Raw genomic sequence first — 16,427 nt, forward strand, 5'->3', positions numbered from 1 at the left:
AAAAAAAAAAAAAAAAAAAAAAAAAAAAAAAAAAAAAAAAAGAAAAGAAGGCACGTACATGATTGCTGCTATGCATTCATTGAGAAATATGGTGGGTGTTAGGAAGGGTGTCGACCTGAACCCAGTTGAGTAAGGGCATTTTAAACCTCAGAGCAGGGCACGGGGAGCGTGGGGAGGCAGAGAGCAGATGGGCTAGAAGCCAAGGAGGAATTTACGCAAAGAACTCAGCCCAATTCAGCCTGGTTTCTTTACCAGCCAGCATCAGCCTTTTAAGGAGAAAGTAGTTATTTGCATGGAGATGTTAGACAAAGAATTAAATCCCAAGAGACACAAAGGTATATACAACTAGTCAATTACGTAATCTGGCTGCAATTTGTAATTTGAAGTTCAGAACTACACTTATAAATATATCTTATTTTTATGGCACCCTCTGATTAAACATGAAAATAAAATATTCACTAACTGACCGATGGTTGTACTTAATTCTGAAAACTTACCATCTTTGTTTTCATAAGGTAGATGAGTTTTTGTATACATGCATGAATTTTATTATACTCATAAATATGTTTCATGTCTGTCTATGTAAAGGTGAGAAGAACAATTTTATTAAATTCCTGTCTCAGCATGATCAACTTGGTAGTTCAGTCTATATAAATTTTTTTTGTACCTTAAAGTGATAGCTTAATGCTTCTTCTATCACTGCGCTGGTCTCTGATAGATGAGCGGGAAGACTGTGGTTCCCAACTACAGAAAGTTTATTTTGGCAGTGGAGCAATGACTTGATGATCAAATGGAAAGTTTATTCAATGATGTGTCTTGTGAGATTGGGAGTAGGGGAAAATGCACTTTGACAACCAAAGCACAATTTAAAAAATCACTATCTTCATGAATAATTTTATTAAACAACAATGTCAAGCTGCTGAATTAAGAAGAGCTAACAGGTCATTGTCTGTAAAAAGGCAATTAGCCATCAGCGGCATTTAATAAGGCTGATTTTGCAGGGTATCTATCAGAGTCATAATTTTTTATATCATTAGGGTAGGTCACATTTTATTCGCTGTATTAAAAATGATACTAATGTTGCTAAGTTTATGAATTTGGATGAAAGTGTTCAATGGACATGTGAAGCATCAGTTTGAAGACCGATCATTAAAATTTCATGGTCCCTAACATCAATTTTCCTTTAGGCAGTAACAAATTGGGGAAAGTGTGAACATATGAGTGGGTAACAGCTTTCACACACTGCCTTACTCTTCATTTTAATTGTATTGTATTTATATTGACTGATCAAATTATTTTGTTATCTCCTTAAACATGACAACCTTATGCAACATGAATTTTGAAAACTGCATCCACACTGAGTTCCGTGACGATGTAGTCTAAGAATTTGAATATACTCATTTGGTCTTAAAATTTGAATCTTGACATTTTCCTCAGTATTGGCAGCTCCCACGGTGTGTCTCTTTAATTAGTTCAGTGCTTTTCTTGTATTCTCTAACAGTCCCAAAGCACAGGACCAGGACGTTCACCCAACTGTAATTACCCTTCGCAAATTGTTTCCCACAGAACCTGATGGAGAGACTTTGCAAAATAATTTTTAGAAATGCAATTTTTTGTCATCTTCTTTGCTATCCATCAATATAATTCATAGCTGTCATTTTAAAGCTTTAATTTCCTGGTGGGCATCGCATTATCGCGCATCCAGGATAAAGGATTAGAAAAGGCCACGTCCGTTAATGGGAATGTTCTGGCAGACGGAAGTTTGCTTTTCAGCACTTCGCTCACTAAGCTGCTCTTGCTCAGTCGCATGCCATCCAAAAGCTAATTTCCACACCCTCTTTCTCATGCCCATCCAGAAAGAGGCACAAGTGCCTAAAACAAGGAAATCATCTTGAGTGAATTTCCATATCCTTTAACTCTTGACTGCTTCACTGTACTTGCAGTTTTCTTAAAATTGACAGGTAAAGAACTCAAATGAAGTAAAAGCATATACCTAATGTATATATGACATGTACAATCTCAGTGTGCCTTTTGAGATTTTTATAGCCTACTTTTCCTGACATTTCTTTTGGTATAGTGGAATCATTCTTCTATTATTCCAAAAATTTCAAAAACATGCAACACAAAATTACACTGAGGTTTGTGACTATATCTGAGGTCACTATGTAGAGGCAATACAAAGCTCGAAAGAATAAGTGTATACTTGTAGGGGAAGACGCTGTGGGGAGAAAGTTGTGGATGGAGCCCACTCGATGCTTCTTACCCTGTTATTTATTCACTCCCATTTTCTGGCTGTATCCAGGCAGTCTCTTGCCCTTATTTATGTAATATATACATAGACCCCAACCCCAGTCCTGAGGGAAAAAGAGTCCTATATGCCTATAGATGGAGACCCACAGCAGGGATTTTACAATATTGGAAGTAAAATGTTTTCCTAAGGTCGTGTGAGATAGCAGAAGAGCTGGATAACTCTAGAGGCTTGGTGCGGTGCCTGTGTGTGCACTCCAAACACACCATGAGCAGCTGGTATGCACTAAGAGTGCCGGTCAGCACCACACAGCATGGGAGAAGGTAAGTGGAACTTATCAAGAAATGTGATTAGGGGAAAAGATCAAAACGTGTTCAGCAGTCAAAAAAATTTCAAACAACCTAAGTCCACACAAGTTGAGAATAAATAAATGCCAAACTATATGCTGACAACTATGTTATCAAAAGTATGATTTTAGGTGGAGAAAGGCAAAATGTGGTGAAAAACATTATAGAAAACATTTTGTAGGAAGTGACATTTGGGCTAGGGCTTAAAAATGGATAGGAAGCACTTTATTTTTAATATATCACAAGTATATACTTACAAATGTAAATTTGGACTTTACATTCTCAGCTCTTCTCCTTTTCAGAAATAATTGGAGTCATGTAACACTAAAAGACACGTAAAACTAAGAACGTTTAAAATTGTCCTCGGTTTCTACACAGTATTATCAACAATAACAGAGTGATAAATATCGTTAAGGTATTGTCAAAACTAAAATTGATTTGATGATATTTTATGATATTCAGAGCTAAATACATTGTATTTATTTGTTACAATGTCGATTAACCGAGGCACATTATGTTAAGTGAAATAAGCCAGGCACAGAAAGACAAATATCCACCTATATGTGGATCTACAAAAGAACTCATAGAAGCAGAGAGCAGAATAATGTTATCAAGGGCAGGGGATGGAGAATGGGGAGTTGTTGGTGGAAGGGCACAAATTTTCATTTCTGAGATGAATAAGTTCTGGGAATCCAACATACAGGATGGTGACAATTTTGAATTATAAACTTGAAATTCACTTAAATGTCCTAACCACAAGGCAATGCAAAACAAAACAAAAAGGTAACCGGGTGAGGTGATAGTTGTGTTACTAACTACATTGATGACGGTGATCTTTTCACTATCTATATTACCATATATACATCAAATCATCATGTCATAGATCTTAAAATCATATAATTTTATTTCTCAATTATACCTCAATACGTTTGGAATTTTTTTTTAATTAAGAAAACTAATGGAAGTTTGAAAGCTTAAAAGTAATCTTTATATTTCTAATTATATTCCAATAACTGATATATTTTACTTAGTTTATTTCTCTTACTGTGTATATTAGGTTTTTTATTTGTAATTGTTTCTCTTGTTGTAAAGATGACACTTGAGTTTTAATAGTGTGGTGTTACTCATACAATCAGTATAATAAAAAGTACACAGAACATGTTACCTTCTCCCACTGTACCAGAATATCCATTAGGACTAAGACCATGTCTATACCTCACTTACCACCACATTCCATGTAACGAGCGCAGGGCCTGTGCCCGCAATTATGCGGTCACCTGCTGGAGTGAAGCATGCTGAAAAGCTCTATGAAATTACGATTATCAAATTGTTCACCAAGTTGGAGAATTACAGCAAATGAAACAGACAAAAATGTGGAGAACTTCTCTAGTGAATTGGAATCTAAAAATGAAAGTCAAATTTTAGAACTAAAAGTACAGTAACAAAAATAAAAGCACTTGTAATAATGTATTCAACAGTAGATGAGACAATTGTGAAAGGAAATTTGGGACAAGAGTAAATATTTGAGTTAAACACAGGAAATAAAGAATGGGTAAGAAGAAGGGAACAATAAAGATATATAGACATATTTGAAAAAGATCTAACGTACATGCAGTTATAATATGCAAAGAGAAAAACAAGTAAATGAGGCAGAAGTACTATTTGAAAAAAATAGCTGGCAACTTTACAAAACCAAGGAACTTGATAGATTCTGCAATGCACAATGCTCTGCAAATTTCCATTAGGATCAGCGCAAGGGAAACGCATGGGTATGTAATAGGCTGATGAAAAAAAAGCAGCAGCCAGAAAAAAAAAGGAATAATAAAATATGAATTTTAAGGGAGTATCATTAAAACTAAAAGCTTAATACTGAACAAAATTTTAGAGTCCAGAAGACAATGAAAAGGCATCTCAAAGTCCTGAAAGAAAGTAATTACCAAACAAAAATCCATAATACCTTTCAAAAGTGAAAATGAAATAGTAATTTTATGATGAAGAAAAACTCAGAATTTTTTACCAGCAAGCCTACACTAAGAGAAATACTAAAAGTATTTCTTCAAGCAGAAAGAAAATGAGCTAAGAGTTAAGATAAAATTATAGGAAAGAACAAAGATCAACAGTGAGGGTTATTGTGTAACTACATAAAATTGACCACTGGCTAAATATTGACTTTCAAAATTAATATTATTGGTGGCCCTATGGCATTTCAGTGCAGGGCAAAAAAAAAAAAAAAAAAGTGCAAAAGGTAGAGGGTGGTAAGTTGAGATAAAGAATCACCATCTTCAGAAACGTTAAGAATATAAGGTGAGATTCTATATGAATCTAAATGTAAGATTCTATAAGGTGAGGTTCCACGTTAAAATTTTTACTAAAATGGTGGAGTAAGTCCATAAATAAAAAATTGATGGAGAGAAAACGAAGTAAATATTTGACTGAAATTACTCAAAAATATAGGAAAGAGACAAATGCTCTCAGTATTATGAAATAAATATTTTGGGGAAAAAACTGTTTTAAAATTTTGCTGAATTAAGTATTCTAAGAATCAAGAGAGTCAGATTGAGAAAATAAGAATAATGTTGCATATTGTAAGACACAAAACTTAAATACAGGAGTTGGTAATGTTGATAGTAAAAACATAAGAAAAGGTATACCACAGAAACACTAACAAAAAAAATCTAAGTTACTTGTACGAACAGCATATAAAGAACATTTCAACTAAAGGATTACTTAAAATAAAAAGAGACACTTCATGATTAGTAGATGATTCACTGGGAGCTGTTGTAATTTTAAATCTATATGTAGCCATTAACAAGACTTCAAATATATACAGCAAAAATTGACAGAATTGAGAGGAGACATAAGCAAGTACATGATCATAGTAAGAGATTTTAACACTCATAATTACTAATAAAACAGACAGGTGAATGTATCAGGGAGTACGCAGAAGTCACAAACAATGGAGCATACATTCTTATGAAGTATATCTGAACTATTTCTTAGAATTGACCGTATCTTCAGTCATCAAACAACAATCAAAATCTCAGAAGATCGAAATTGTCAAGAATATATCGGACTAAAATGGAATTAAGGTGGATTTTAACAACAGAAAGATAACTAGAAAATACTCAAGTGTATGGAAATAAAGAGTACACTATTAAATAATTCATGAGCCACAAAAGAACATTACAGCAGAAAGAAGAAAACATTTAACTGAATAGTCATACGTATAAGAAGAAATCAAAACATATCGGTTACGGCTAAAAAGAATGCTGAGGAGATTTTTCTTGAAAGCCTATTTTCCAGAATATACAAAAAACTGAAAATCTAACTTCCAAATGATAGGACTGTTAAAAAACAAAAGAAAGAGAAAAGAACTAACAGAGTTGGAGGAAGAGAATAAAAATGATATCAGGGAAGGTTATTCTAATGTTGACAGTTATCCCAACATTCGCTCAAGGAGTTCATATACCAAAGTTAGATGAGAGATAGTTGGGATTGCTGACGTGGGATATCAATGGGTTCAACAGTGAATGATTTTGAGGAGGGAGTCATGGAAATGACAGATCATACCGTGATTTGTTTTCGGCCAGTAGGCACTGGTATGGCTTTTGTTTAACGTATTTCTGTACCACTTGGTAAATAGTTGCTGAGGTCAGTGGTAAAATCATGAGCATATCTCCCGATCTATTTGATCTGAGATCACATAGACAGAATGATTGACCTGCACACTATTTGTGATATGTTCTAAACTGTAGTATTATTAGAATTATCAGTTTTATTATATTCATATTATTTAGTTGTTGCTACTACTCCTGGATAAGTTATTTCTTTCATTGCCTTTAATATCCACATGAACAGTACTTGTGTAAGTACTTACTATGCAATGCATATATTTATAAATTGAAGAATCTTTAATAAAACACTAAGAAAAATTTAGATTGAGAAAACAGCAAAGTTCAGGTAAGTATTCATATCTTAATAATATCTATAGTAAGCATGCATCTTTAAAATGGCTTGGGGGAAAAGCAATGATATTAGTAACAAAAATAGTCTGGAAAATTTATGACATCATAGAAATCAGAATAGGCAGGACTATATTTTTTCTATAAGTAATAATCAGTAAAATTGAACAAATACATTTCAAAAAAATATGTGAGTGGAGTTGTATTGCTGGTGACATAATGTTGAAGGTAAATGGTGCTCAAAAGTTATATCAATAAAACCTAAAAGTGCTGATACTTAGATATTTCTTCGGAATAGAATTATATTTGATTTAAGGGACAGATTTTAATGGGCAAAATGTGCAATCATTAATGAAGAAATGATGTCAACAAATTAAATTTTTAATTAAAATACTATGCTAAAAAACAAATTATTTTTTCAAAGAGTGTTAAAAAAGCAAACAAATAACACAGAAATTAAGATGACAATTTTTAACCATGTGTACTTAATAGTTAAAAATAACCATGCACTTTCAGACATGATTTACTAAGGCTTGAAAACAATATTAATATATAGATATATGCTTTACCTGCTTTAAAAATAGATATCTATTTTCATGAGAAAATTAACTTTTAAAAATCAACAATTAAGATAATGCATTTTCAATAACAATCTATGAATATTTATTTCTTATTAATAAATGTATTTAAATAATTTCCTTAAAAGGTAAAATTCAGACCTTAAGATAATTTCATTTTTTGATCTCATGGAACTGAAAGGATCGGCATACAAAATTATGTATCAAAGGTTTGTTTGTGCTTTAAAGTTTCCATTTGGTAAAAAACTATGAGTGAAAAATTATTGGATTTTAGTAGACATCATATTATTAAATTTATAGAAAAAAGTATATGGTTTTAGTCAAAATCTTATGAAGTTTTCTCTGACTGATACAATAAAAAATAAATATTTTAAATGTTTTCTACTATATGCCAAGTAATTTTCACAGAAAATTAAATACCAAAGATTGAAACAATGAACTATGGAAGGAAATTTAAACAATGTACTGGGGAAGAAAATTTAAACTTTGTTGGTTGGCCTTGAGTCCAGAGGATATGAAATGGTTTGAAATTCTTATGGAGTCTTCTAAATTTACTCTGATGAAAATTAGTGAACAAGTAATAATCATTTTAAAAAGTAATTACTAGAGTTATTTGGTTTTCATAAAATGCATCCTACCAGACACACCAATTTTGTTTCAAAAGAAATAGTTCAGCTGTTAAACCATGATTATTGATTTGATGAAGATTTTACTTAATTAAATGAAGGAAACTGGCAAAGATACAGAAATCACAGATAAATTAAGTCATATGATATAAAACAGAACATTTATTTTTTTATAATTTACAAAATATTGAGACATTGACAAATGACATTAATAATGTTCTATAGATAAAAACGAAACAGAAATTAATATTAAGCCAACTATTTAAATTTTAAGATCTCCCATTAAATATCTTATTGAATTTTTAAAAAATTGATCCATGACACAAACACATTTTATAATGTCAACATGACTAGAAATGTGAGGAAAATGTAATATGATTTCTCTTACATTATCATAAGCTAAAACAGAATTCAACGCACACATAATGCCTTGGACATTGAACTATGCGGAAAACTAATGGAAAAGTTTGAAGTCACTACTCATGGCAGACCGTGTGTCAGAAAGAATAGCTTAGCTGGAGATAACTATTCCAAATGCAATTTACAGGCAAAATTTGCTGTCTTTCTTAAAAATATGCTAATTTTCTCAATAAATAGCAAATAACTGGAAATTATTAGAATGACTTGATCAAAAAACTTTTTTTTTGAGACAGAGTCTCGATCTGTTGCCCAGGCTGGAGCACAGTGGCAGAATCTTAGCTCACAGCAACCTCTGCCCTCTGGGTTCAAGTGATTCTCCTGCCTCAGCCTCCCGAGTAGCTGGAATTATAGGCATGTGCTACCACGCCCAGCTAATTTTTATATTTTTAATAGTGACGGGGTTTCATGATGTTGGCCAGGACAGTCTCAAACTCCTGGCGTCAAGCCAGCCTTGGCCTCCCAAGGTGCTGGGATTACAGGTGTGAGCCACCACGCCCAGCCTTGATCAATATTTTTCATACTACCACTTTTAAAATTCAGTAAACAGTTTTACTAATGATATAGACAGATGATAGATAAATATGTGGACAAATGGATAGACAGGTAGATAGAGAGATAAAGAATAATTTTGAAAAAAGGAAATATCACTTTTTGAAATGACTTTTCCTCAAAAAAATAAAGCCAAAGAGAAAAATAGGTAAACATTAAGGATAAGAATTACATATTTGAAAAATAGTCCAGGAAAGCTATTAATACTAAAAGTATATCTTGATGTATTGATTACTGTGACAATGTTTACTTCTTTAAATTCTACCTGTGCTCCACAGCTCTTTTGGCCGCTAGAAAACGAATGGTATTTAGAAACACATATGTGAGCCGTTATAGGTTACACTGTGGCTGGCTAAATCGAAGTTAAATAATTATACGATGAATGTACCTTTAAAAACTATGTGGTCAGGAGGAAATAAAATGATGTCATGACATAATAAATGGCCACTATCTGGAAAAGTTGGGGACACTTTCCTTGAAGACGTGATACTGGAGCCCTTTCTTTGGTAAAAGTTAAAAAAGAAAAATATCTTTCATTTGTCATATTTTAGCAAAAAATTATAAAAGCATATTAGTTCATTGGGGGAAAAAAAAAGCCCGTTCAGGCAAAGTTTCTGAGGAAATGTTTTAAACATGCATTTGTCTCCACCTGAGCATGATTGATCAATGCAGTAGATGATGTCCTCAGCAATGTGTGTCCTTACTCAACTGAACTCAGAAAGGCTGAGATGCCAGGGGCTATGCTTCAAGGCAGAGTGTAGTATCGAAAAGACCTGATCTAATTAAAAGGAGGAAAATCTGAAAATAACTAAATAGCCCAAATTGAGTAATCTCATGTGACTTTTGACATGAGCCCTGTAAAATGCAATGCACAGGACCAAAACAGATTCTCATAGGAAGAAGCACAGGCCTCAGCTACCCAGTAGGTAAGGTAAGATAAATCATTATTCTTACTGATCTTATAATCAATGTAGTTGTATTGACTAATCAAAGTGTTAGCCTTTTAATAAATCAAAACTGAACGTGATCGTCTTGCAAATGTATGTCACCATTGAATTCCAGAGGGTCTCACGGCATCATGTGTGATTGTTTAGTAAATAGAATAAATATTTGAACATTAGCAAATCCAAGTCTAAGAGCTGCATTTCCCTGGGCACCATTATTCAAGGAGCATCTCTTAGAGAACGTCGAAGCCAATGGGGAGGGAATTATGGGAAGGTCATCCTGAGAAACTGGAGAGGGAATTGTGGGAAGGCTATCCTGAGAAACTGGAGAGGGAATTGTGGGAAGGTTATCCTGAGAAACTAGGGAAGGAATTATGGGAAAGTTATCCTGGGAAATTCTTCCCCCTGAATCCACCTGAGTCCAATGGAGAGTGGTTTGGGAAGCATTTACCCCAGTTATAGGGTTCTTTCCCAGGAGAAAATATATTCAAACATAATTTTAATAAAAGAATAAAAATTAATTTTCCTATAAAACAGCATAGATTCTCCAGAGTTTTGTACTTAAATATAATTAAGTATCCCAGCTAAAAACAGTTCCGACTTATCTCAATTCTGAAGACTAATCTAGTTCACTATTCTGTGTCTCTGGATAGTTGTTAATTATGTTATTATTACTCTCATTAATATTAGCAGTGTTCATATTATTTGAGTTTCCTCTTACCTTTTGTAAGAAGATGCATTTGTGCGTTTTTTTCTAGATCACAATAAAAGAATTTGTAGAAAATGACTCGTATAACACTACTTCTTCAATATTCACAGCACATCATTCATGGGAGATAACACGCAGAGGAGGTCCCTCCCCACTAAGTCCTACTGGGACATCCCAGTATCCTACTTTGGAAACTGAAAACTAGAATCTCATGATTGAAATGGTAGAACTGTCACATTTTTGTAAAATTCGTGTATGTCCACTGTCAACTATGGGCACAGTTTTCTGTTACTGTTGTTGTTTTCTTAAACACTATCAAATATTCACCAATGTGAGAGAGAAGAGAGAAAGGGTAGGATATAGCATGATATATATAAAATATATGTGACATTTTATATATATATGAGATAATGTGCCGATAAATATGATATATGTTACATACCAAGTATACACATGACAGTGTCCTGCAGGTCTCCAGGAATTACCATGTACAGTATTCCTCAGGAGGCACCAGTCTCATATAAACAGCAACACCAGAGTTTATGTAATTTCCAGCTATATGGTTGTATGAAATTTGTCCCAATAATACGTAATGTAACATATAACATATGATTTCTATAATGAAAAATGCAAGGACCTCACCCTGAGGTGTACATGTGTTCATGAAAAGCTGCGCCTCCTATTTGAGGAGGCAAAACATTTCACCAACTTTAAAAGTTTTAATGACTTTAGCTAACCCAATGCCGTTCTTTCGCCAGTTTATCAGCAGAAGACCTATTGGTAGAGCAAATGCTATTCTTGCATCTCAAGCGTGGTGAGTGGCGCTTGTCTGATTTTCACAGCTCTATTATGATCAGTGGGAAATGTAGTTGTAGTTTTCAGGCCTTACAAATGCATGCAACTTGCAGTCAAAGAGAGAGTGATTTGAAGCATTGGGATATTACCCTGACCCACCCTTTACTAGATAATCTGATTTATAGTCTGTTCCTGACTGTCATTTTTATACAGAAAAAAAAAAATGATTTTTATCGTGCTACTCAAGCTTGTGAACCAGGATAAGTCAGAAAACAAAGTAAAATAAGCAAATGTGATAAATGACCCAAGGCTATGGAGAAAATCTTTTATTAGAGGCAGCGCTCACTCCCCACTCTCCAGCAGATGCCACTGGTCCTCCTGAATTAATACCTGATAATATCCTCAGATTCATGAGTGAGGCCCCCAAGGCATGACAGAGTAAGATATATACTCTTAAAATACTTTCCACAGGACTTTTTTGAATCTTCTAAGTTACTAGGTTTTGGGTTTTACCTGAATATTCATAGCTAACTATCTCTTGAGACACTTGGAATACAAATGTCTTATGGAATAAAGAGAAACAAGCCAGCCCACAGGCAACTGAGGAGTGATTTGGGGACAACTGCAGAGATGTTTAAAGAGAAAATAACTCTGGCTCAAGCCTGTAATCCCAGCACTTTGGGAGGCCGAGACGGGTGGATCACGAGGTCAGGAGATCGAGACCATCCTGGCTAACACAGTGAAACCCCGTCTCTACTAAAAATTACAAAAAACTAGCCGGGCGAGGTGGCGGGCGCCTGTAGTCCCAGCTACTCGGGAGGCTGAGGCAGGAGAATGGCGTAAACCCGGGAGGCGGAGCTTGCAGTGAGCTGAGATCCGGCCACTGCACTCCAGCCTGGGCGACAGAGCGAGACTCCGTCTCAAAAAAAAAAAAAAAGAAAAAAGAAAAAAAAGAAAAAAAAAAAAGAGAAAATAACTCAAGATCTCCATGTCTTGTGCAAGGCATTCTTTGCTTCCACTTTCCCATGAAGTATTAATTAAAATCTCCATACTCATAGATGCACGGCAAACGTTCGTGTATTTTGGGAGTTGTGACAAAGTACTGAATATATTCCCACTAAATAAGGGCCCAAGGATTCCGGTTAATTAGCTGAGATTTGCTCCAATTAATTTGAATCTGTCCAATTTCCCCTTTTACTATATAATCATGTCCCTTCTGATCTTTGCAAAACTCTCAGACAAAATTTCAAAAACAACGACGAAAACCAGGGACCATTGTCTTCCACCTCCATTATCAGAAAGTGGTTTCCATATCCCTCCTTGTCCACCATGTGCAATGCCTGCCCACTGCCCTCTAAGAATCACTCCCGTTCCCGCTGTCCACTCCTGGGTAAGACGTTCACCCAGGACTAAGAGTTAAACTGTACACTCAATAAAAAGACTTCATCTGGATACCAAAATGAGGCAGTCTCAAATTACCAGCATTCCACTTTCTATCTGCATATCGTTTTAAACTCCATCAACTTCAGAGTTGTTCTAAGCTTAATAGAAAATCAGGCCAATGGCCTGGGTGAGCCTGTCACTATACATTAGGTATGCAGTAACTAAGAAGTTCAATGATGGTGAGAATAATTATGATCGCTGAGACATTCGTGCTGATGGGGAGAATCACAAATGCTACCATATTTGAAAATTTCAGCATGATGTTTGTATTTCATGATAATTTCAAAGGCTAAAATTCTTTGACATTCAAAGAACGTTGCCAAAGGACAAAATAACAAGTGATCAGGCACCATTTGGAAAAGTCGATGAATAAATCTGCATTTCTTACTCCATTGGATAATGACTTTCTTTTCAATCTTATGGAGACAGATACTGATAATATCAAGACTGATCTGAAAAACATGGGGTTAGATTTACTTCTGGTAGAATCATAATGAAAACATCCTGGATCCTATACAAATTCAGATATTTGTATTTCTTCTCATAGAGAACAATTGCATTTGCAAAGGTTGAATTTGGTTTTACCTTTTCTAATTATAGGAAAATCTTTGCTATCCTTGGACTTTATTATTCCACTTGTATAATGAAACATGATGTCATCTGATTCTTAATAGCTCTTCCTCTGGTTTTTCAATTTATTTTTCTAGAATGAGGGAGTACACTGGGCCTTTTAATGTGCTAATATTTCTGTGTTTCTGTTCTTAGAAATGTAAAGCCAACAAAATTTAGTACCAGTTTTTTTTATGTTGTTGAAACATTTTGTTTTTCTGTTTTTCAAGAAGGACAGAATAGAAAGGCATCGTTTTAAAATTATGCCTTGTTTAGAGTTTATTAATTTATATTGTGTGGTGGGGCGCTATCTTTCTCTGTGACTCTCAACATTTATTATTGGGAGAACATAGCATGTTCAATAGTGTATTAGATTGAATCAGTTTTCTAATCTTTAAGAATGTTTTCCTTCTCTATATTAGCCTGTTAATCTTTCATTCCAGCACGTGGGGTTTTGTACCACATTGGTTAGAATGTGTTAAAGAAAGTGTGAGTAAAAAAACTAAATTTTATTTTTAATGATATGTAGAAATGAGGAAAAGTGTTTCACCATGTATTTTCAACGGCTCTCCCATGTGGAATAGACAGAGGTGGCGAGACTAGAATCTCACCTCCCAATGCCCACTGTCTCTCTGTTATTTTCCTTCCTCTCCCTCCCTGGAGTCCTGAACTGTAGGATTCATGATCACTATCTGTCAAATTGCCTCTCGCTATCATATTTTCATCCCTGCCTTCTCAGTGCTCAGAATGGGCCAAGAACGACCTGCTGCCGGCCACATTTTTCTAGGTGATTTATCAGGAATGGAGGGATCGGTGTTTACTTTGAAATAACAAAACTTAATCAAAACATTAAAGAGTGTGTTCTGCACATGCTGTGCACCATTTTCCACACTTTTTAGAAGTAGAAGATACCGGATCTACTCAGAAGACATAACCTACATGCCCACAACGAATCCCAAATGCTTCAACCTTGCTTGAATATGTACACTTTACCTACAGAAAAACATTAGATGTCAGCCACGGAGAAAATGTGCGTACATCCCACAGAAAATTCCATACTTAGCCAAACTGTAAGCCATATTTTACTTTACCTCTCTTACTATGATCTTGTTACAGTTTTAATTATTTAATCATGTTTTTACTTGTTTGTTCCCTGTTTCTCTAATATCCATAAACTTTTAGATGTCAGAAATCTTTTGAGGTTTGTGGGGGGTTGTTAGTTTTTTGAGACAGGGTCTCTGTTACTTAGGCTGGAGTGCCCACTGCAGCCTCAACCTGCCAGGGGGGCTGATGCCATCCTCCTGCATCAGTCTCCCAAGTAACTGGGACTACAGGTGTGAGCCACCACACCTGCTAATTTTTATTTTTTTCATTTTTTTGTAGAGACACATTCTCACTACGTTGCCAGCTGCTTTCACACTCCTGGGTTTAAGCAATCCTCCTGCTCCAGCCTCCCAAAGTGCTGGGATTACAGGCATGAGTCACACTGCCTAGACAGACACCAGAGATATATTTTTAATATGTTTACTTCAGAATATTTATTACTTAAATTTTTAACAAAAAAAATCTATAAAATTGTTACTAGAGCTTTCTGATTTTAATAATGCCATACAAGGCCCAACACACTAGAAAGGTTTAACATCATATAAAGGATATGCTCTTCATTCTGCAAATCTCAAACACTACTTCTACAGCATCCATATAAATTTGGAAATTAAGGACAGTATGTCTCCCTTGGCCATACGATAAAGAATAATCTGTGATAAAAGATACTAGAAAAAATTCAGAACTAAAAATTTACTTACTATACATTTTGATATGAAATTTTAAAAATAATTTATTGTTCTTTTTAGATTTAATGAGATGGATGTTTTCAAAATTTACTTTTTAGAAGAAAGTAGAAAGGATCAAATACTAGCAATAGTAGAAATCAAAGGAACAGCAAACAATATATAAATATGCTCTAGACAAGTCAACAAAACCTAGAATTAGCTTTTTTAAAAAAATGTGTAATGTTGATAAACCCCTGAGAACACTGATGGAGAAAAAAAGACAGTAGAAATAACCAATATTAGAAATAACAAATGTATATCGTTACCACTTTCAAAGTTTTTAACAGAGAACTATATATATATATATATAAAATGAGTATAATGTAACTATATAATAATATAGAGTAAATACATAAACATATATTTACTCTAAATATACAAATACATATTAAATAAATATAAATATACAAGGGAAAATATAATGCCAATGATTTTGAAGTACATATTAAATGATTAATCCTCAAAAAACATACTTCACAAAGCCTGAGCAAATAGATATAGAAATTTAAACCACCATAAAATTTGTAAATTGAATGAAACTATTATGAAAACTCCAGGCCATAGAAACTATATTAGTGAATTTTACCAAATATTTAATGAAGGAATAATGCCAATTTTTTACAAAATGTTCAGACAACAGGGAATTATTAAATACACTCTAACCAATTTAACATGCCAGAAAAAAAACTGATGCCAAATCTTGACAGAGAAATGCTAACAATAAAATATAGGCCATACTCATTCATGAATATAGATTCAAATATCCTTAAACAATGAAATTGATATAGTTAAAAACTCATTCATAATTAATTTAAAAACAGCATTCTAAAAATCTAATTAAAAACCTTTCAGCCTAAGGAAAGGGTATATACAAAATAATGGAATCATCATATTTTCTAGAGAAATGTTGAAATCTTTCTCACTGAATCAATATGAGGATGCCTTCTCTGCTCACATTTATTCTGTACATTACTAAAGTGCTAACACATTTAATAAAGGAAGAAAAAATAATGAAATCTATAAGCTTTTGCGACAAAGAAATAAAACTCTCATTATCCAGTGCATATAATTCTGTATTAAAAGTCCAGTAGAATACACAGAAATGTTATTAAAAGTTTAATATGAAAATAATCAAATTCAAATACTATCACTAAAGAGAAACAAACGTTGTAATAGACATTTGTCGGTTCTAACAGTTTTTTTGTGGAGTCTTTCAGGTTTTCTACACATTAGATCATGTCATCAGAAAACAAATAATCTAACTACTTCCTTTTGTCTTTGGATGCCTTTTATTTCCTTTTCTTGCCTGATTGCTCTGGCTGGCACTTCCAGTTTGATGCTGAACAGAAGTGTGTGTTTGGTGGA

The sequence above is a fragment of the Piliocolobus tephrosceles genome, chromosome 9 (genome assembly GCF_002776525.5).
Source record: "Piliocolobus tephrosceles isolate RC106 chromosome 9, ASM277652v3, whole genome shotgun sequence".
Taxonomy (NCBI): Eukaryota; Metazoa; Chordata; class Mammalia; order Primates; family Cercopithecidae; genus Piliocolobus; species Piliocolobus tephrosceles.